This window comes from Coregonus lavaretus, assembly GCF_964263955.1.
Source record: "Coregonus lavaretus genome assembly, chromosome: 13".
Taxonomy (NCBI): Eukaryota; Metazoa; Chordata; class Actinopteri; order Salmoniformes; family Salmonidae; genus Coregonus; species Coregonus lavaretus.
The window spans coordinates 50,423,224-50,448,287 of record NC_140000.1 but is presented as its reverse complement, the minus strand read 5'-3'; positions in this window follow the sequence as shown (position 1 = coordinate 50,448,287).

Genomic DNA, 25,064 nt, shown 5'->3' with positions numbered 1-25,064 from the left:
ATGTCCTTAAAAGGTCATAAACACAGGACACAAAAATAGCCCATCATTCACATTATGACACATACCGTCTACTATGTTCTGTCTTGTAGGTGGTAGCTGAAGAGAAGTAGCTGGGTGTACGAGATTTTACTGCAGAAGAGTGATTTTATTTGTATGAAATAGTGGTATATAGGTGTAGGGTTAATTGGTGGTTCAAGAGTGACTTCACTCTTACAATCAGTGGGGTCCAGGCTGAAGATGCAGGAGATTACCACAGTGGAGATGTGTTCACACACAGTGATACAGAGCCGTACAAAAACCTCCCTCAGTCAGACTGCACAGTGACTGTACTGCTACAGCTGGGACCTACTGCAGGTACTGAACTTCTGGGTCCTGAGTGGCGCAGTGGTCTAAGGCACTGCATCGCAGTGCTAACTGTGCCACTAGAGATCCTGGTTCGAATCCAGGCTCTGTCGCAGCCGGCCGCGACCGGGAGTCTCATGGGCGGCGCACAATTGGCCCAGCGTCGTCCAGGGTAGGGGAGGGAATGGCCGGCAGGGATGTAGCTCAGTTGATAGAGCATGGCGTTTGCAACGCCAGGGTTGTGGGTTCGATTCCCACGGGGGGCCAGTATAAAAAAAAAAATAATAATAATAATAATATGTATTCACCCAAAAAAAAAAAACTGTAAGTCGCTCTGGATAAGAGCGTCTGCTAAATGACTAAAATGTAAATGTAAAATGTCTGAGGGGAGGAGATGATCCAGTACAATGACACAGTGTGTAGTAGAGCTGAACAACAAACAATAGAGTCAAACTAGAGCTATGTCTAGAAGACCTTAGATCATAACTGATCACTAAATGTTTCTCCTGACCATTAACTACATGTTGACTCTGTTGAGTAACTCAAGGAAAACCATCAACCAATCTGAATAGAGATGATGTGCAATAATCACAACAACCCCTGTAGATGACCTGTGTTTTGAATAGCTAGAATTCAATCAACATGATTCAAACACATACAGTAAAGCCCCTAAACATTACCCATACATCCTCCCTCACACCACTGTGGTAGTTCCAGAGAGCAGCAGGTGAAGCAGGAGATTGGAAACGTCAGAACTCTGGAGATCTCCCCTTTAGATCAGTCAGTATCACGGTCCACACACAGACTGCAGTTACTGACCCAAACCACTGGAGGGAGACAGAAAGAAGATACTATCTGCGACGAGATTCAGGAAACTAGGCGTATGTCGCAAGTTACGACTTCACAGGAGAGCCATTGGAAGGTTTTTTATTTTTATTTTTTTTATCAAAATGTTAAATTATGAGCCTAGTCGGTTTAGCCACAGAAATAGACAGGAACCTTCCCGCTAGCCATGATTGGCTGAGAGAAGGAGAGGGCTGGATATGCTGAGAGATGAGTTTCAGATTGGTCTGCGGTGTAGCTTCTTGTGTCTATAAACTGAGCTGCTTGTTATGCGTAGATACTCCTTTCTACAGCAGTTTTTTCGATAGATATAACGTTAGCCATGGAGAACTGCAAATATGTTGCTACTGCGCTTAATAACATTGCTGCACTGAATTTATCAGGCACTATCGACAAAGGTCAGAGGGATAAAGTTGTGATGGACTACTTTCTGGAGGACGATTGTGCCATGCTGACTCTCTCTGACTCTGAAAATGAATCAGAAGATGAGGAAATCGTTGATTTAGGTAAAAAACATTTTCATTTAAGAAGACATTGTGGAGTCTTCTGATGACAGTGATGGGGAAGAAACGGCGATCAACAGTGTTGTTGTCACGGAAGAAGTTGACCGAGTTTTGAAATCAGTGTAATGTCTGGTAGAAGCATAGAGTATGATAAGGAGATTAATAGAATTCTGGCGTTTGATTGCAAATGCATAGGGAGTCAACGGGCCAAGCAAGCTGTACAAACACAACGGAAACGACACAGGATGTCTTATTTAATGAAAGGGGTTGCAGTCTGCGGTCAAGCGTTCATCCATGTATAGGGGTAAGAGTCTAGCTACAGTTTCAGATATTATGCCATTTCGCATTGCTAGTTATAGCCTAATTGTAGTGTATTAAAGATTATGACTATTCTAGAGGGACAAAGAAAAGATGTTTATCTTAGTTCAAAAGTAGCAGTTGTAGGGTGACGCCCCAGGGGAGACGGGTGATTGGACCACAGAGGGAGCAACCCATATTTTCACATTGTTTATAAGTATATGCTGGGGGCACAGGAAAGCAGAGCAGCCATTAGAATTCGAGGACACTGCTCTCCAGACCCTGCAAGTCTGTAACTCATGCTGAAAGCTTGTGATATGAATAAAACTTATGATCCAGGTTCAGTATGAGCGGACTCCTTTGTTTATCAGCAATAATTGCCAGCATTTACTCGATACGACAAATGGCGCCCAACGTGGGGCTGGTCTGCAAATCTCCTTTGTTTCATTCGTTGCCGCCAAGCTAACTCGTTCTGAAGTCATGGCCAGACAAGGGTGAGTTTTCCTCACAGCTTTGGAAGTTGTTAGTTTGGATACTACTTGTGTACACTGGAGAAATGTACCATTACGACCGAAATGTGCCTCGTGTGGCGTTATTGTTGAGAACTGGGGGTCTGGCTAATCATTATCAATTGTTGCACTGGTAGACAGGGCAAAAGGGGGGAGAGTAGGCTTGCAATTTTAGAGCAATCGATGGTAGGGATTAAGGCAGATATTGGCAGAATAAAGGCAGGAATACGTATGCATTAGGGCACTGTACCATTTAAGACCCCGGAGTGGGCCATTTTAGGAATGGGCCGAAAATCCGGTTGCGCGTTAGAATGTGCAAGTCGGTGTGTTTTAAAGAAAAACTCGAGTTGATGGAATTGATCTGATTGTGATTATGGCTCGACTTTCGTCCGACGGGGGGTCCGCTTGGGTGTAATCTCTCAGTAGATGGTCATTAAACTCACGGCATCACAAACGGTAGGAGAAATAGACAAAAGGTAAAAAGGGCAGTGAAAGGTACCTGTTGCGTGGTGCCAGCCACAGGTTAGCTAAAGGCTAATGCTAATGCTGATGCTAAATGTTGGTTGGGTTTCATGCCACATTGTACATAAAGGCTAAGGCTAAATGCTAAATGCTAATTGTGTTGCGTGCTACATGCTAACGGGTGTCCTTAGGGGTACCATTGCGATATGTGAGCTCTGTTAAATGTTATTGTTTGACTATAAGTATAAAATAGTGAGGCTGTGGTGGAATGCTAGCGTTCTATTGTTTGAGAACGTATTTTTGAATGTATTGCGCATGCGTGGGATTTTACTAGACTGGGCTGCAGGGGGAGACAGAGACACAGATGAGGGAACAAAGAGGAGAGATTTTAACACGAATCTTCTAGTTTAAAGCGGCTGTTGTTTGAAAATGAAACTATTTGTTGAGATGTAGTGAATTTATAAATTAGAGATATGTTGACGGATTATAATAAATTAAATAAAATGACGATTAAAATAAATAAAAATGTTTTTGAGCGATCTATTTAGTCCTGAGTTTAGTCTTAGAGCGAATGTGAACGGGGGAATATTGAATATGGTTGAGATAACTCAGTATTGCATTAACTACTAAAATCTTTTTCTGTGTCTATGTTCTTTTGTCATATGAGAGGAACGATGGAGAGAGAGAGAGAGAGGGTGCTGACGTATACATCACGTCGATATTTGATGTTATGACAATTTCACAGAGGCTTGGCAACAGACTGATCATTTGAATAAAATTTGCATTTTGGAGTCTCGGGCATCACTTGGGTTTGATTGCAGTTGTGTTGGAAATCGAGTACTGACATTATTCTGTAAAATTAAGATAATTAGGTGCTTATAGAGCAAGGGGGTTTATGGGAATTGTAGTGTTGTAAGGTTAGAGGGCTTTGTTTTTAGGATTGGTAAGATAGCCACTAATTGACAAATTGGTAAGATAGGATATAGAAATAAAACATTGGTTTTAATTATTCATAATTTTTAATAGATTTTTTAATAGATTTTTTATTTTAATTAAAAATATTTTTTGAATAAAAATTTTAATTGAATTTTTAATATTCATATTTTGGTTGATTGATAAAAAAAAAAAAAAAAAAGGTTAGGTTATATTAATAATTAAAGGGGGGAAGCCATAGGCTATATAGTCTAAAATAAAATAATTCACAATAAAGGAATATAAAAGAGTAGTTACAATGGGGAGAAAGGACAGCAAGGCTATGAAAGTCATTACACCGGTTGATTATAGTTGAGAATAGTAATCCTTTAACTAAAGTAGTGCTAGGTTATCCGGCAAATGAAACAAAAGTTGCCCTTCATTCTCAAACAAAAACTGATAAAAGATTCCAGCGATAAGATAAACAAAGGTATAGAGGAAAATGCTAAAGGAAGAAAAGGCGACAGAAAAACTAATGGCAGAAGTTAGTACACCTTTCTCACATACGGATTCAGCAAAAAGACACCCACCTTACGAGAAGGAAGTAGAGCTTAGGGATGTTTATCCTCAGCTTCCAGTGATCATCCAGCAGGGTGATTATTGCATCAGAGATGAAGATGAACGAATAATAGAGAGAGGACAAGCAGAAACGACGATAAAGATGAATCCAAAACTCCAGAAGGAAGAAAATGAGATGTCTGGAAGAGAAGAGTGAGGTTAAGGAAGATGGAACTTGAAGAAGATGATGAAGATGAAGATCAGAGTGATTGAGAAGAGATCATGGGTGGATATGACTCTGTGATCAGAAGGAAGTTGGCAAGAGAGGAAAGAAGGATACTAGAGATTTGATCTCTGATGGAAGTTGAAGGAAGAAGGATACAAGAGATTCGAGTTCAGATGAAGACAGCGATAAAGAGGAGACTAAAGGTGCTGTGTATTCAAAAGGAGTTTGTCCTACAAGGACTGGCACAGAAGAAATAGAAGAAGATATAGACCGATGCTTATCATGCCTGGATAAAGCGAATAGTTTAGAAGAAGTAACACAACTGGATGAACAACTCAAGAAGAGAAGATACAGAAGGAGAAACTGCTGAGAAAAGAATCCCAAGAATTGGAGGAGAAGAATACATTGAGGTCAAGGAAAGGCCAATAGTAAGAAGATGATGGAAGATGATATTTCGAGGACAGAACTTAGAATATAAGCTTTTGAAGAATCCTGATATGTCAACAGCAAGAAAGAACAGGATCAAGAAACTCTCAGAAAACTCAATCATACAACTGGTGAAGAAGAGAAGCTTTGGTTAGGAAGAATCAGAGTGAACCAAATCAACAATCACTGCCACAGCTTCAACTGAACAAGGCCAACCGCAATTGTACCAGCCACCAAGGGCGGTACCAGGTGTTTCATATCCACAGCCAGTTTCTGGACAGACACAGAATTGGAGAGGAAGAGGACGAGAAGGCTTAGAAGGAGGAGGAAGATTTCAGCTACACTTCCAGCAACTTTCAGAAGAGTGTTATAATTGTGGACAGATTGGTCACTTTACCTGTGAGTGCAACAAGTCAAGAGGAAACATCAGAGGGAATTTCGGAGGAAGATACAGGGGCAAGTCAAAATCACCTGTTCTCCAGGTGAACCCCTACAGGGGTCCGGAGCAAGGATTCTAGAGGTGCCTAGAAGATCCGAAAGGGGGGTGTCAGCTGATAGCACCAATTAGGAAGAAAATATCTAACAATTGAAGTAAAAACAGAGGACTATGAGAAGTGATAGTGAATAGTGGAAAAGCTTTTATCTGTGTTCAGTCTAAAGAGGTTAAACATCTCACTATGTAAAATTAACTAATTAGGATAGGGATTTGAGGTAGTAAAACAGCTAATTACTCTTAAGGAACCAATTGAGCTCTGCTATAAAACTCAAAGAGAAATTAAAATAGACATACTAATATTAGAACATATACCTATTGCATTGTTGGGAAGAGAGGCATTGTGTAAATTGAACTGTACAATAAGACGTACACTAGACGACTGTCTGGTAGAAGATTTTAAAAAGTAGGGTTTTTGGGAATCATATTTGCTTAAAAAGATAATATCATAGGAAGGATGATAATCTATTAGACTGCCTATTAGACAATCTGTCTGGGAAATAAAGTTAAAAGGGGTGACTGTTATTCTGGGTTACATTCCTACACCAAGAGATTTCAGGCTAGGCTAAAAGGTGATTAGTCGTTTGCCAAGTCTGTGTGTAAAGATGTCAGAAGCAGGTGGGGACTTCCCAATCACATATTCTAAAAATTTGGTGGTAAAGGGATTTTGTGAATAAATCAGTGGGAAAAGGTTTTTAAAGGTTTTTAAAGATTAGATTAAAAAGTTAGGAGAACTAGGTTGAAGGAACTCTAAGACAGTAAGCTAAGTTTCAAAGTTAGTAGTAAGAGAGAGAACAGTGGTGAAGGACATTTTAGAGTAGGAAGATCAAGGTAATTGTAGGTGTATTTTTTATAATCAAAGGTTTGAAAGTGAGGGTTTAGAGTAGGAAGAGAGAGTGAATGTAAGTTACATTTACGTCATTTGACACTAGTGGTGATAGATGGAAGTACAAGCAAAGAGTTCAAAGCTTTGGGGAAAATGGATGAAGTAACAACAATGGCATCAACACTTCAGTCTATTAAAACAACAGTGAGAAGCAATTTAACTCTTTCAACATTGATAGTTATTAAAGCCATAAATATATCGCATTTGATTATAAGGGAACCAATAGCTCCAGCACCAATTTTAGAGGAAAAGACTGTTATTAGGGTTAGGATGGGGACGTTCCTCCCACATGGAGAGATAATTATGGAGAAGAAGTATTGTTATCAGGACCAGATGTAGAAGCTGTTGCACCTAGTCAAAGGAAGTATATTTTGTACAACGATATGAAGTGGAAGAGGGTTATGAGTGATTGTTCATTTATTTTGCGTAATGTTACAGAGAAAGATCAGGGAGAATATATGTGTACTTATCTAGTGCAAGCATTAAAATTTGTTCCGGTTAAGAATTATTGGTTAAAAGGCTATGTAATTCATAAAGTGACGCTTATAACGGAAGATTTGAAGTCTGTCGAAGCTTCCGCAGTCACCAAAGGAGGTCAGGAGAAGTATATTATTACAGTAGCCACTCCAACAGTAAATAATACACATAGGATATCGGTAACTTTCCCACTAGAAGTAATTAAGGGTGTTAATTCGTCGACTAAATCAACTACTTTAATGGTAACTTTGGAAGGGATTAATGATACGATGGCAATAACAAATGTAGGAAGTATGACACCGACAACAACTTTTCTGAAATTAAAGGGGGTAGCAAGAAGGACTCAGGGTCATGGCTGTTGTATCAGCAACAATCAGTAACAGATAAAATAATGTTGTTGTCAAAACATTTGTTTAAGCCTAGGGTTAGGTGTTATTGGGTTAAGTGAATTAACTTGTTTGCATTTGTTAGATGGGAAGGAAAATCAGTTAACTGCAAACCCTGATGCATTGGAGGTGAAACCATTGAGGGCTAAAAGTTGTTTTTGTTCTAATAAAACATATGATGTAAGGGGTATGTTTATGGGAATATCAGATTGTGATGTTATATGATAACTTTGGGTAAGCATGACCTTAAGGGTAGTAATGAGAAATATGTTACTTTTTATGTTCCAGTTAGTAAGAAGAGCAGGACTTTGAGGGTTAAAAGATTAGCTTTTGCCGGACAATGTGACTATTGGGAATTTTAGAGATATTTGGAGGGTTTGTGGTGATGAAGCGTATATATTCTTACCCTATGGATGGACAGGATGTTGTTACAGGTCAACGTTGAAGCTTCCATATGAGGTTTCTACCATTATAAGAGGGGTAGCACCGGACACAGATAAATCTAGGGTTGAAAATAGGGTGAAAAGAGACATGGCGACATGTCATAGTCTTCAAGCCTATCATTGAAGGATAAATCTAAGGGAGAAGGGGGGACTTTTTCCATGGTATGGTGTAACATTTGGGAAGATCATATTGATAATATTAGTTATACTTTGAGTCCAGATAGTTCAGATATTATCACTAGGGTTATGTATGCATTGAAGAATATAAGGGATGCATTTGGTAGATCTGAAGGAGCTGGATGGTCAGCGAAGACTTGGTTGCAAGATCAGGTAGGCCCAGTAGGAGCAGTGATGGATTAGATTTTAATGGCAGCTTTGGTAGCACTGTGTGTGATGTTTCATTTATTACTGACCTTTGAGAAAGCTATGATATTGAGATAGGTTGGAGTAGTGATGCCTGGAGACAACACTCAGATGCCGTTGTTGACTGTTCCTGATCTGGATGAAGATGGACAAATGGAACTGGATGGATAAATATCCTTTTTGATGATTTGATCATTTTTCAAATATTTTTATTTTTTTTCAATATTAGTGTGATTTTAGTATGATGTTATGAATCAAAGGGTGGAAATGGTTAATGTGATTCATACATCATTTATATATTTTTTTTATATTCGTAGTTGATATTGATGTTTAATTTGAAAGTCTTGTTTTGCAAAAGATACTGTTTGGTCTTTTCTTTTCTTCCAGAAGCATTTGGGGGAACATGTAGAGATTGAAATACTCAAACAAGGACAATATGAAGGGACAATATGAAAGGACAATGACTGGAGGAGATGGAACAAGGAAGGTGTAGAAAGATTCCGATTCCATCATCAACAATGCATTGGAGGAGGAAACTACGGAGGAGATGAAGTGTAGTGGACTACATTCCAGTGTCTGCAATGAAATATAGACATATTTGCATGTGTAATACATAATTTGTGTCATATTCTTAGGTATTAATTTTTGTAGAATGATATTTGATGTTATTGAATACATGTGGGGAACTTAGATGTTTTTGTTTATTTCGTGAATGCTTAGGGACAGGGAGTCTAGGCAGCAGTGGCGGCTCCTGAAAAAATTCTCAGGGGGGGCAATTTTTCTGATGATTTAGGTGACCTACACACATTTAAAAAAAGATATGTCCAGCAACAACATGAAGACAGGGGCAGCATATAAGTCAATGCCAGAAGCATTTATTGACTGATCTCAAAAGTGTTGGCTTACAAAAGCAAAATAAGTTATCACAGTAAAAATAATCAAGGGTGTTCTTTCACATTCCTCAACACTGCATAAACAATATGCATTTCCATAAACAAATGAAATATCAGCTGAAAATACAGCATCTTGGTATTTGTTCAGATTGCAGGATCAACAAGAGCTTTTACCACATTTTTTGCCTCATGGTTGAATTGGAAATATGTGCACCTGAGCATAATTCACAACAAGCAAGCAGGTGCTTTTGATAGAGGCTACTGAAAACATTGATGCAAGTTATTGGTAATAAGAAATTTTTATAGACTTCCATATTCTGCCCTCTTGTATAGATTTGTGAAAATGAACAGTGATAGACATTTTGCCTGAAACAGAATTTGAAAATAATTTCTAGAAAAGGTAAACACAGCTATCTGTATGGCTTTGTAAAAATGAACAACCATATTCTGGCCAATTGTATAGATTTGTAAATATGAACAACCATATTCTGGCCAATTGTATAGATTTGTAAAAATGAACATGAACAGATTATTTTATTTTTTTAACTTTTTTTTAAATGAAAAATAACTATTTTAAACAACATCAACTGTGAACTGATTTGGGCGTGTGTGTGTTACAGAGACAGACAGGGAGGGACAAAGAGAGAGAGAGGCTACATTACTTGTACTGAAACTGTTCTCTTCTCTCTTTCAATGCAGCAAAGCGGTCAATGACTTTCTCATTGAAATCAGGCATGCTGAGGACTAGTTCCCTCTCCATGGAAAGCATGGCCAGTGCATTCAGACGTTCCTGGCCCATTGAATTTCGCAGGAATGTCTTAACTCGTGTCAAAGTTGAGAAACATCTCTCAGCTTCAGCTGTTGTCATGGGAGTAGTTATGAGGATGTTCAACAGAGTCACAGTCTCAGAGAACGTCTCCTGGAGGTTGTAGCTCATGAGAACCTGGTACAGTGCCAGTGCACCACAGCTTGACTTTCTCGTCGTCGGCAAAAAGACCGTTCAGTCTCTCCAAAAGCACACTGGCGATTGAGACTGAGGTTGATTCCGAGATGGGAAGGAACTCAAAAAAGCGCTCCTGCACTTTGTGGTTGCTATCTATGTACCTCAGCACAAGCACCAGCTGTGTCTGTGTAGAAACGTCCGTGGTCTCGTCAGCTTGGATAGCTACGAAGTTCGCCGACTTCACCTCCTCCACAATATGTTCCCTCATGACCGCTAGCATACACTCCAGTAGCTCGTTTTGAATGGTCTTTGATGTGAACTTCTTTCAAAGAGACAATCGAGTTGCACTGAACGCTAGCCATCTTGAGTGAGAGAGTAGTACGTGAATTGATTGACGCTGCTACCCGCTCTTTTCTTAGTTACGTTCATGGTTATGTTACGTATGACGAAAGCGCGTAAGTGCAAGCCCTCAGAAACCCATAGAGATTGTATTGAAAGCTCTGATATTTGAAAAAAAAAAGATTTTACATTACAGTCTTCTGGGGCGATTTTCAACCTGACTGAAATCGCCCCGAAAGGGGCGGGGCCATTTGAAGCACGACTTTAGCCTGATTGGACATTTAGTGGCAGATCAGACGTCTAGATTAGAACACTGATAACTACTGTTGCCGTGATATAATTGATTAGAAAAAAAATCCCTTCCTTTTCCCGTTTGGCAGTGCGTCGCCCATATCGCCCTAATGAACACACCGCCCCTGCTAGGCAGGGAGAGGTCCACTGTAGGGTCCGATGGGTTGACCAGCCTTGGTGTGGACATTTCGGATAGTATTTTGTTTACAGGGGCTTACATGTGTATTTAATTGCATCATAGTTTCAAATGCATTGATAAGGATTTATGAGTTTATCTGGAGTACCTAGGTGGTTGCCTGGGGCAGAGGGACCGTGAGAGAATTTTACTGTCTTGATTGATGGATGGATATCTGGAAAGATGGCTGCCGGACAGTTTTTCGCTCTCACACTCCATAAAGATTTGTTCATATTTCATAGTAATGTATTCACACTCCATAAAGATTTGTTCATATTTCATAATAATGTATTCACACTTCATAAACATTTATTCATATTTCATAGAAAGGTATTTACACTCTGGAGGAGAATGTTTTTGGTTTAATGTTAAAGATACTCAATAAGATAAATTGTTACTGGTCATAATCCTATTCTGTTTGTTTTCGAGACTTTTAGTTAGTCTCGAAGGGGGGAAATGTAGTGTATTAAAGATTATGACTATTCTAGAGGGACAAAGAAAAGATGTTTATCTTAGTTCAAAAGTAGCAGTTGTAGGGTGACGCCCCAGGGGAGACGGGTGATTGGACTGCAGAGGGAGCAACCCATATTTTCACATTGTTTATAAGTATATGCTGGGGGCACAGGAAAGCAGAGCAGCCATTAGAATTCGAGGACACTGCTCTCCAGACCCTGCAAGTCTGTAACTCATGCTGAAAGCTTGTGATATGAATAAAACTTATGATCCAGGTTCAGTATGAGCGGACTCCTTTGTTTATCAGCAATAATTGCCAGCATTTACTCGATACGACACTAATGATAGCTACCTATTACCTACAATAGCTAACTAGCTAACATTGAACCTATTTGGTTAATTTAAGACAGCTATGACAATCGGTTTGTATTGCTGGTACTCTATGGATTGGGATTATGGTTAATTGTTTAGCTAGCTAGCTACCCAAGTTAAAGCTTACTGTTAGCTAGCTAGCTGAACACCTATCAAGTTAGCCAAAAGTGTCTGACGGTGATTACGGCTATCTATTGTATAATAATGCAAAAATATTTTAATCTGGAATTTGTCTTTCAGCATCAGTAGAACACGCCTGACCCTCCTCCACCAGTCATACAAGGAGAATGGTCTAATTCCTCCCATCAAAAAGAGAGCTGGCCCAAGCAAGCACAGGTTACACCTGAAGCATGAGGACTTGCAGTGAGTGGTTAACTTCATCAACAACTTCGCAGAGGATAATGAAATAGTATCACCAGGACGCCACCCAGGACACAAACACTTTGGTGGAAAGCTGCTGCCATCTCATGTGACAAAAGCAGCAGTGTGGTGTCTCTACAAGGAATCGATGACAACACTTGGTGTGTAAAGTATGAAAATGTATGCACTCACTAACTGTAAATCGCTCTGGATAAGAGTGTCTGCTAAATGACTAAAATGTAAAGCATAAACAACACGTTTTTATTTTTTAATTGACCTCCAACGTGATTGGCAACTCATTTTCACAAAACTTGTTTTTGATACAAATGTAAAAACATGTCATACTTCCAACAAATGAAGTTTCAATGTGAGAATTACCAGAACAATCTGAGATTATTTATGTGGCTTGTTTGGTGTCTGCTGTGAAGGAATACCATAAATCAGCTACTTGATTGATGAAGGCATGTCATCCAGCAAAGGCAGCAGCGCAGTCATCAACTACATGCTCTATTTCTTCCCCAACTACGGAGTTGGGGAAACACACGTGGACCTGAATTGTGATAACTGCAGTGGCCAAAACAAGAACAAGTTTGTTCTCTGGTATTGTGCCTGGAGGACCAGGCACAAGCTCCACCACAGTCTGGACCTTCACTTCTTGATCACAGGCCACACCAAGTTTGCCCCCGACTGGTGCTTCGGCCTCATCAAGCAGCACTTCAGAAAGACCAGAGTAAACTCTTTGTCTGAGATTGCTGGTGTTGTGAAGGCCAGCACTGTGACGGTGTCAACATCCCACAGCTGGTTGGACTGGAGGATCGTACGGTGCTGGTGGAAAGCTATGGCTGGCAACAACACCTGACTCCGTACTTCAGGACGCTGCCACAGATCAAGCAGTACAAGCACTTCAGGTGAATATCATATTCATTGCATTGTATGAGGTTATTCTTCTTATCTAAACTTGGGAGATGAATTGATGTTATGCAAGGTTGTAATGTCTTCTATTTTTGGTTTGTTATTTCCTGTTTTACAGCTTCGATGCTCTGGAGCCTGGTGTTGTCGCCAAGGAGCATTCTGACTCAGTCGGGACCAGGTTTCAGCTGCTGCGCAACGCTGACATCCTTCCTCCCATAGATGGTCTGCCTGTACAAGCACCTCCTGGACTGGACACAGCTAGACAAACTTATATATTTCAGAAGATCAGGGAGTTTTGCGACAGAAGAGGCTATGGACATCACATGCCCTGCACCGAAGTCAAGGAATATAGATTCCCTTGTTCATGTGTGGTTCGGACGGACCAGTCATCAGCACTATCTGCAGTGCCTCTATTCAAATGACTCTCTCCTTACACACACGCCATACGTTGCTGCTAATATCTATATATTTTTTTATCCTGCTGCTCAGTCACTTTACCCCTGATTGTATGCCAATAACTACCTAATCTATCACTGATATTGTTCTTGTACATACTGTACATTATTTATATTGACACTATCTATTTCTGATATACTATGCAAGTAACCATTTGGCTGTACCGTTTACACCTTCTGTAGAGACCCATCCACTTAGCAAGATGTGGCTGGGGGTTATAGCATTTTTTTCACATGACCCATCAATTTAGACAAGTGTGTCTGGGTAAGCGTCATCTAATATTTATAAAATATTTTTATCTGAACACTTTCTGTTTACCTGGAATTGTTCTTTATTGTAGGCTACTACTTTTAGTCTTAATCTTTACTACACTGCTCACGGTTTAACACATGACCTCACATGTGAATCCTTAATGAGATGGGTCGGGCTAAAGCTTAAGAGGGTGTGAACAATGCTGAATGGGTGTAGACAAAGGAGAGCTCTCCAGTAGGTACTAAAACATTCAAAGGCCATTTTCTCAAAAGTGAGTTTACAAGTTTATCAACGTTCAAAGCAGAATTACTTTCCCATTGATCCTCAAATTCAGTGTATGATATACCATTTTGTAGCTCTGAGTCTCTACTTTTATCCAATGTAAAATACACTATTTCAAATGTTGCTACATAAGACCGATTTGAGCCGGAATCTGGTCTAATAACACAGTAATAACAATATGCTCCATTTGTAGATGTCTATAATCAATATATCAGTCACCATTCAGCACTTATATCAAAACCCATGTCAGTGATTAAGTAACTATCATGTTTCTTCATCACATCAGTCTGACTGTCCAGGAAGACTATTTACATATAGGACACTTTGCATAGACAGCACATGCTTCAGTGGTCTGGGAGTGTTTATATCCCTGTGAGTTTAACACTTCATGACTGAGAGCTGTCCTTCATGACAACAACTACAATTATGACATTTATCATGAGCTTTATGTGGATATTGATATTCTTAATTCAGGGTAAGATTTTACAATTTAATGCTCCTAAAATGACATCCTTTATGTAATATGTCATCTAAATATGTAATTTAAATATGTAATCTGAATAATGCTTCTGCCTTGAGTGAATGAGTTGAATAAAAAATAGACAAAACAAACACAGTTCAATAAAACGTTGTTAAATGTCTCTGTTTCAGAATCCAGAGGACAGGTCACTGTGACTCAAACACCTGCTATGAAAACTGTTCTCCCAGAACAGACAGTTATTATAAACTGTAAAACCAGTGCAGATGTATCAGATGAATGTACTGGGGATTATACCTGTATGTCCTGGTACCACCAGAAACCTGGAGGAGCTCCTAAACTCCTTATTTACAATGCTGAAGAACTTGAGCCTGGGACTCCATCTAGATTCAGTGGCAGTGGATCTGGGAGTGACTTCACTCTGACCATCAGTGGAGTCCAGGCTGAAGATGCAGGAGATTACTACTGTCAGAGTTACCACAGTGGAGATGTGTTCACACAGTGATACAGAGCCGTACAAAAACCTCCCTCAGTCAGACTGCACAGTGACTGTACTGCTACAGCTGGGACCTACTGCAGGTGCTGAGGGGGAGGAGACAGTGACATGGAACACTGACAACTAAAATAAACTGAGCTAAATATATCAGTGATGCTGACAATTATGTCAACTCATCCACCCTCATGTTAAATCATTCCTGAACTGACAACACCCATTGGTCCAGACTACATCAATATTCCTCCCTTTTGCTATGGCAAACAGACCTTTTTTATCATGTCATACAATAAGTTGACTGGACTCCATTCATGTGCAATAGTAATGCCTCACATCATTTCAGAGTAAATAACCCAGCTTCTGTAAGGTCTCTCAGTCAGGTAGTGAATATCAAGCAAAGATTCAACCATATTTATAGAGATTATATAACATGATTATAACCCCCTAAAACGACCCGCGGTTCAGTCAAGGCAAAATTCAGTCCCAGCCTTTAATTGAGCCCAGCTGAGGCTTGTTTACCAGTCAAGGCCATGATTGGCTGAACAATCAGCCTCAAACTTTTTAAATTTCTGCTGCTCACAAAGATCTGTTCAACTACAGTTTCCCTGGGGATCAAGAAAGTCTGTTTGCATAGAGAAGACATTTTGCATAGGCAGCACATGCTTCAGTGGTCTGGGAGTGTTTATAGCCCTGTGAGTTTAACACTTCATGACTGAGAGCTGTCCTTCATGACAACAGAACCCACAACAACCATGACTTTTATCACCATCTTCATCTGGACACTTGCTTTCTGCTTTCAAGGTTACACTTTTCTGAATTTATTGTTGAAAATTAATTAAATCTACTCCATTGAAATGTATATCAATGTTAATCTTTCTATTCAGAACTATTCATTACTATATGTAACACGTATTTCATATAAATGTTTTCATTCTATGTTTCAGAATCCAGAGGACAGTACGTTGTGACTCAGACTCCTGCAGTGAAAGCTGTTCTCCCAGGACAGGCAGTCTCTCTGAACTGTAAAACCAGCAGTGATGTTTACAACAATAACATTTTAGCCTGGTACCAACAGAAACCTGGAGGAGCTCCTAAACTCCTTATTTACTATGCTACAACACTTCAGTCTGGGACTCCATCTAGATTCAGTGGCAGTGGATCTCATAGTGACTTCACTCTGACCATCAGTGGAGTCCAGGCTGAAGATGCAGGAGATTACTACTGTCAGAGTTTCCACTATCCCAATAGTAAATATGTGTTCACACAGTGATACAGAGCCGTACAAAAACCTCCCTCAGTCAGACTGCACAGTGACTGTACTGCTACAGCTGGGACCTACTGCAGGTGCTGAGGGGAAGAGACAGTGACATGAACTAAAATACACTGAACTAAATGTATCAGTGATGCTGGCATTAAGTCAACTTATCCATCCTCATGCCAAAGCATTTCTGAAGTGATAACACCCATAAGTCTCTAGACTGAATACGTATTATTCCTTTTTGCTATGGCAAACATCTATTAATTAAAACGCATATGTTGCCTAATATGTCAAACAAGATTTTGAAAGGACACCATCTGTGGCCAATAATAATGTTTCACATATTTTCAGAATAAAATCACCTGGTCACATAATTTCAGAATAAATACCCCAATCTTTTTAACGTCCCTCTGTCAGGTTGTGAATTTCAAGCGAAGATTCAACCATATTATTGAGATGGAATAACATGATCATAACGCCTAAAACATCCTGTGGTTCTGTCAAGAGGAACACCTCTCCTGCCAAGCCCAGCTAAAACTGAAGTAAATTTCCAATGTGGTGTAACAGTGAATAATATTATAATTTGTGCCTTGCTTGGACATTGGTATTGTAGTGGTCACGTCCTGTATTTCTGTTGGAAAAAATAAACAAAAAGAAGCAAACAGAGCAAAACGAGAGTTCCAGTTGGAAAAACGCAGATAGGTCCATCCCTGTTTCGTTCTGTTTGCTCCTATTTAAGAAACGTTTTGCAACAGAATTGGCAGAAAATAATACACCCCTGTTTGCAAAGAGATGAGACTTTGCATTGTCAGTACATGCTTCAGTGGTCTGGGAGTGTTTATATCCCTGTGAGTTTAACACTTCATGACTGAGAGCTGTCCAGGTTGAAGATACAGGAGAATACTACTGTCAGAGTGTACACGTCATCAATAGTAAACATGTGTTCACACAGTGATACAGAGTCATACAAAAACCTCCCTCAGTCAGACTGCACAGTGACTGTACTGCTACAGCTGGGACCTACTGCAGGTGCTGAGGGGGAAGAGACAGTGACATGGAACACTGATCAGTAAGGAGGTCAACTTTGAATATGTTTAGAAAGCATCATTCAGATCACATGTTCTCCATGTTCTCCATCATCATCATCATCGTTATCATGGTTGTAACTCATTATATTTGTCATGACCTGAAACTTCACCATCTTCATCCGGACTCTTGCTTTCTCCTTACAAGGTACAAGAATTATGAATATCTAAGTAATGATAATTAAGTAAGTAATGCATGCATATAACAATAATAATGTCTCACAGCATTTCATAATAAAACCTGATCATTCAGTCAGGTAGTGAATTTCAAGAGACAAATCTACTATATTTATTGAGATGGTATAACATGATTATAACTCCTAATCCCTAAAACAGTGTTTCCCAAACCTCTCCTTAAGTACCCAAGGAAGTCCACATATTTGATTTTATTCCAGAATTATCACAGGTGACCATTTGCTGATTATGTGACCATTTGAATCAGCTGTGCTAGTTCTGGAGCACATCAAATAAGTGGACTGTCTGGGGGGACTTGAAGAGAGGTTTGGGAAACACCTGTGGTGCAGTCAACACAAAACTTCTCTCCTTTCACGCCCTGCTAGAACCTTCCAACACCTACCCAGTCTTTACTTGAGCCCAGCCGAGGTTTGTTTACCAATCAAGGCCATGATTGGCTGGGCAATCAGCCCCTCCGCTTAAAAATGCTCCTGCTCACACATATCTCTTCAATTACACTGTCTCTATGGGACTAAGAAAGTCTAGAGTTTATATGTTAGTTGTACACTGTAGCAAAACGTTTTGCATTGGAAAAATATTAGAAACGAATATGTGAGTTTCTATTGGACAAATTCAGCTAGGTCCCTCCCCGTTTTGTTCCATTTGCTAATGTTTGCTTCTGTTTTGTTCCGTTAGGTTCCTAGTGAATACATCACTGGGGGGAGTGTTCATTACGGAAACCGTTTACCGTTTAAGAACCAAACGGATACTTTATTGCTTGGTTTAATGGACTTTAGAGGTCATAATGGATGTAACTGAAGTACATTTCTAATGTGGTGTAGCTGTGAATAATATTATAATTTATAATTCGACTTTTTCTTTATGTTGTTGTTGTCTGCTATTGTTGTTTGGTTTTATGTTATTATTTTTAGATTATTTTATTATTGTCCATTTAACTATTCTTGATATCCCAATTTGTGCCTTGCTTGGACATTGGTATTGTAGTTGTCACATCCTGTATTTTTTTTTGGAAAAAATTAACAAAAGGAAGCAAACAGAGCAAAACAAGTTTCAATTGGGAAAATCCAGATAGGTCCATCCCTGTTTCGTTCTGTTTGCTCCCGTTTAAGAAACATTTTGCAACAGAATTGGCAGAATGAATACACCCCTGTTTGCATAGATTAGACACTTTGCATTGGCAGCACATGCTTCAGTGCTCTGGGAGTGTTTATAGCCCTGTGAGTTGAACACTTCATGACTGAGAGCTGTCCTTCATGACAACTGAACCCACAACAACCATGACTTTTATCACCATCTTCATCTGGACACTTGCCCTCTGTCTCCAAGGTATAAGAATGATGAATATCTAAGTAATGATAATTGAGTAAGTAATCATGCTTATCTCAGGATAATGTATTCATTACATATTTCAGATAATAAAAAGTGTTCTGTTTGTTTCTCTCACCATTTAATATTCAGAATCCAGAGGACAGTACACTCTGACTCAGACACCTGCAGTGAAAGCTGTTGGCACTGGAGAGACGGTCAACATTGGCTGTAAACTCAGCAGTGGTATTTATGGGAGTTACCTGCACTGGTACCTACAGAGACCTGGAGAAGCTCCTAAACTCCTCATTTATAACATTAACAGCAAGTTCACTGGGACTCCATCTAGATTCAGTGGCAGTGGATCTGGGAGTGACTTCACTCTGACCATCAGTGGAGTCCAGGCTGAAGATGCAGGAGATTACTACTGTCAGAGTTTCCACTATCCCAATAGTAAAGATGTGTTCACACAGTGATACAGAGCCGTACAAAAACCTCCCTCAGTCAGACTGCACAGTGACTGTACTGCTACAGCTGGGACCTACTGCAGGTGCTGAGGGGGAAGAGACAGTGACATGGAACACTGGACCTGTGGGTGTTGTCAGTTTAGGAATGATTTAACACGAGGGTGGATAAGTTGACATTATAGTCAGCATCACTGATATATTAAGATCAGTTTATTTTAGTTCAGTCAGACCACAGAAATAAGCCTTCCCTGTTGCTATGGCAAACTAACCTTTTATTAACATGTCAGACAATAAGTTGAATGGACTTTGTGAAATATTGTCTCACATGATTTCAGAATAAATATCCCAGTCTCTGCAATGTCCCCCAGTCAGGTAGTGAGTTTCAAGCAAAGATTCAACCATATTTACTAAGATCATTTAACATGATTATAACCCACTAAAACAACCTGAGGTTCTGTCATACACGAGACAGTGACATGGAACACTGGTTAGTGAAGTCAACTTTGAATATGTTTAGAAAGCATCATTCAGATCACATTTACATTTAAGTCATTTAGCAGACACTCTTATCCAGAGCGACTTACAGTTAGGGAGTGCATACATATATATATATTTTTATACATATATATATATATATATATATTTATTTATTTTCATACTGGCCCCCCATGGGAATCGAACCCACAACCCTGGTGTTGCAAACGCCATGCTCTACCAACTGAGCTACATCCCTGCCGGCCATTCCCTTTCCTTCCCTGGACGACGCTGGGCCAATTGTGCGCCGCCCCATGGGTCTCCCGGTCGCGGCCGGCTACGACAGAGCCTGGATCACATGGCTCTGTCACATGTTCCCCATCATCATCATTGTAGTGCACCTCCAAAAGTTATTTGAAGTTCTGAAATACCCACAATACCAGTCCAATATGCAAAATAATATGTAGAGAAGTAAAGAAGAAGAAGGTGATGTTATATCAGCATCAGCCCCCCTAGATACAATTCCCATAATGCACCTCACAACCAAATATTGATGTGATCATCTAGCATCATATTAACTATTTTGGTGAGCAGGTTACTGACTGTTACATCTGTGAATGAGACATGATGCTGGATCTGTGAATGTGACATGATGCTGGGCTCAAACAGACATATTATATGTCATGAATTACATGATGGCATATCTGTTATGTCTCCCTCCCTGAATCAACCATAGAGGTTAAAACCAGTTCACTCCCTCACTTCTGGCCCAGTCCAGGGTATGTCAGGCAGTGAAACTGTTCAACTACTAGACTAGTAGCTGTGGGAGTGAAACTGAGATTTACATAGACAGGGCTGGGTGGTTCTGCTTGTCCCAGAATAGAGCAGTACTGTCACCAGATGTTCACTCTGTTCCCAGGGGGTTGGAGGTAGAGAAGACTATATGACTATCTTGAAGCTGTGATACTTCTAATATTATGTGGACAACTTAGTCTATAAATCAAGCAGGTCAAAAACCTTTCCAAGAAAGACCTCTACTGTTAATCTGTTAACATTGTAGTATCTAGACCTCTCCTGTTAATCTGTTAACATTGTAGTATCTAGACCTCTCTTGTTAATCTGTTAACATTGTAGTATCTAGACCTCTCATGTTAATCTGTTAACATTGTAGTATCTAGACCTCTCCTGTTAATCTGTTAACATTGTAGTATCTAGACCTCTCCTGTTAATCTGTTAACATTGTAGTATCTAGACCTCTCCTGTTAATCTGTTAACATTGTAGTATCTAGACCTCTCCTGTTAATCTGTTAACATTGTAGTGTCTAGACCTCTCCTGTTAATCTGTTAACATTGTAGTATCTAGACCTCTCCTGTTAATCTGTTAACATTGTAGTATCTAGACCTCTCCTGTTAATCTGTTAACATTGTAGTATCTAGACCTCTCCTGTTAATCTGTTAACATTGTAGTGTCTAGACCTCTCCTGTTAATCTGTTAACATTGTAGTATCTAGACCTCTCCTGTTAATCTGTTAACATTGTAGTATCTAGACCTCTCCTGTTAATCTGTTAACATTGTAGTATCTAGACCTCTCCTGTTAATCTGTTAACATTGTAGTATCTAGACCTCTCCTGTTAATCTGTTAACATTGTAGTATCTAGACCTCTCCTGTTAATCTGTTAACATTGTAGTATCTAGACCTCTCCTGTTAATCTGTTAACATTGTAGTATCTAGACCTCTCCTGTTAATCTGTTAACATTGTAGTATCTAGACCTCTCCTGTTAATCTGTTAACATTGTAGTATCTAGACCTCTCCTGTTAATCTGTTAACATTGTAGTATCTAGACCTCTCCTGTTAATCTGTTAACATTGTAGTATCTAGACCTCTCCTGTTAATCTGTTAACATTGTAGGATCTATACCTCTCCTGTTAATCTGTTAACATTGTAGTATCTAGACCTTTACTGTTAATCTGTTAACATTGTAGTATCTAGACCTCTCCTGTTAATCTGTTAACATTGTAGTATCTAAACCTCTCCTGTTAATATGTCAACATTGTAGTATCTAGACCTCTCCTGTTAATCTGTTAACATTGTAGTATCTAGACCTCTCCTGTTAATCTGTTAACATTGTAGTATATAGACCTCTCCTGTTAATCTGTTAACATTGTAGTATCTAGACCTCTCCTGTTAATCTGTTAACATTGTAGTATCTAGACCTCTCATGTTAATCTGTTAACATTGTAGTATCTAGACCTCTCCTGTTAATCTGTTAACATTGTAGTATCTAGACCTCTCCTGTTAATCTGTAAACATTGTAGTATCTAGACCTCTCCTGTTAATCTGTTAACATTGTAGTATCTAGACCTCTCCTGTTAATCTGTAAACATTGTAGTATCTAGACCTCTCCTGTTAATCTGTTAACATTGTAGTATCTAGACCTCTCTTGTTAATCTGTTAACATTGTAGTATCTAGACCTCTCCTGTTAATCTGTTAACATTGTAGTATCTAGACCTCTCCTGTTAATCTGTTAACATTGTAGTATCTAGACCTCTCCTGTTAATCTGTTAACATTGTAGTATCTAGACCTCTCCTGTTAATCTGTAAACATTGTAGTATCTAGACCTCTCCTGTTAATCTGTTAACATTGTAGTATCTAGACCTCTCCTGTTAATCTGTAAACATTGTAGTATCTAGACCTCTCCTGTTAATCTGTTAACATTGTAGTATCTAGACCTCTCTTGTTAATCTGTTAACATTGTAGTATCTAGACCTCTCCTGTTAATCTGTTAACATTGTAGTATCTAAACCTCTCCTGTTAATCTGTTAACATTGTAGTATCTAGACCTCTCCTGTTAATCTGTTAACATTGTAGTATCTAGACCTCTCCTGTTAATCTGTTAACATTGTAGTATCTAGACCTCTCCTGTTAATCTGTTAACATTGTAGTATCTAGACCTCTCCTGTTAATCTGTTAACATTGTAGTATCTAGACCTCTCCTGTTAATCTGTAAACATTGTAGTATCTAGACCTCTCCTGTTAATCTGTTAACATTGTAGTATCTAGACCTCTCCTGTTAATCTGTAAACATTGTAGTATCTAGACCTCTCCTGTTAATCTGTTAACATTGTAGTATCTAGACCTCTCCTGTTAATCTGTTAACATTGTAGTATCTAGACCTCTCCTGTTAATCTGTTAACATTGTAGTATCTAGACCTCTCCTGTTAATCTGTTAACATTGTAGTATCTAGACCTCTCCTGTTAATCTGTTAACATTGTAGTATCTAGACCTCTCCTGTTAATCTGTTAACATTGTAGTATCTAGACCTCTCCTGTTAATCTGTTAACATTGTAGTATCTAGACCTCTCCTGTTAATCTGTTAACATTGTAGTATCTAGACCTCTCCTGTTAATCTGTAAACATTGTAGGATAATGTGTTATTATGACCTACAGTTTGATGACAATGTGTTTTCAAGTGAATAACTAAACTATGACATTTAGGTCTGATCATTTTCAAAGAAACTGTGAATCAGGCTTTACAAATATATTTCTGACTAAAGTCTAATTATTGAAAGAGACAACGAAAATATTTGTTCCAAAGGAAAATGTTTATTTTCATCTATTAATCAAAGCATCAAAGCAAACATTCCTACAGTATCTAATTATTTAAAAAACAGAACACATCAAATCTAACACTGATAAAACCTCAGTCTACAGAGATGATTGACACATGAACTCAAGCAAAGCCTCCTGTTAGTCTACATGTCAGTGATCAGTAAGACAGAGAACATCTGATCTCAGAACATAGTCAAAAAATAGGAACCAGCAGCCTCCCTCCACAGGGGTGTGTGACTGAGGGGTCCTACCCAGAACAGTCAGCCCTCCTCAGGGTCTTGGTGACTGTAGTCTGGGATTTCTGCTGGGCTTCACAGGTCACCTCTCCTGCCTTGGACCACTCCTGGGCAGTGAGAGTCAGGGTGCTGCTCCAGCTGTACAGGCCGTCCTTCTCCAGGACCCCGGGACTGGCCTCCTGCTTCTTGCTGGTCCCATCCACTTTCCAGCTCATGGTCCAGTCTGAGGGGAAGCCCTTGTTGGCCAGACACGTCAGTGTGACTGTTGTTGTACTGGACAGCTCCTCACTAGAGGGGGCCAGGACGGTGAGGGTGGGGACACTGTTACCTGGAACAAACAGAACACATCAACTAAGTAACTACATCAAGTACAGCTACAGTAAGATATTATCTTCAGCAAAGTACGCATCAAAATAAAGTGACCTCTAAATATGAATGTAGAAGTTAGATAGTTTAAAAGATGTGGAGAAAACACTAAAGTAATATGATACAAAGCAGATTTATGAACCAAACAAGTATAAAGTGGTTAAATAACTAGAGTTACTAGTCATATGGTGTCAGTTATACACGTCATACAGATATTGTTTAGGAATGGATCTGATCAGAATAGCCTACTCATATTCATAGTATTTTCATCACATATCAACCTTGTTAGATCATGACGTAGGTTACAAACATAACTGAGACCCTTTGTCTTCACACTAACAGTGAAGTCTACCATGAACACAATTCAACAATGATGAATACTATATACTATACTATTAAATAGTTGTTCTATCAGAATTAGGAAATATACAAATCAGACATACAAATAATCCTACAATTTATCATTTTGATTCCATAAATATCTATTTGAAAGAAGGCTCATTCAAAAGCTCAATTTAACCAAAAATATTTGAGAGTTAAAGATCAACAATCGCACACAAACAGTAATACACAATGAATCAACTATATTCAATATTATTAAGTAGTTATCATTCTAGAATTATACTCTGCAATCCATCAAACCAGACATATACATAAACACCTACATATTAACATTTTGGTTAAACAAAATGTTATTTGAAAGAAGGCTTCGTCAAAAGTTATAGAAATAACTATATTTTTTAGAAAGTAAAATATGTTTAAAAAAAAATAGCTGAAATAAATATCAAAAGAGCTTGTTACTTACTTCCAACATCAAGTCTGGTGCCGCTACCAAAAGTGTACCACAGTGATACAAACCCTATTACTGCTCGTACAAAAACCTTCCGCACATGTGGCAAGCTGAATTTCTTTAGACTGTGGTTCAAATAATTAACTCTACTATGGTATGAATACTGTTAAGAAAAGATTTCATCTACTCAATTTGAAATAAAGTGATTTTTATTTAGTTTTCCTTAACATTGAGCAGAAACCTACTATTTCTTGTACATTTCGTACTAGGTGCAGTATGTTTATTCATACAACCAATCTAAAATGTAGGCTAATCACTTCCATCTTTCAAAAATGCAGGTCAAATTTGATTAGATGTAATAACATTCATATTCAAATTGGCCATAGTATGTGTAAGCCTTGGGTATTATTCAAAAAATCAAAAAAAAAAGGTTTTTTCAAAAATCCTC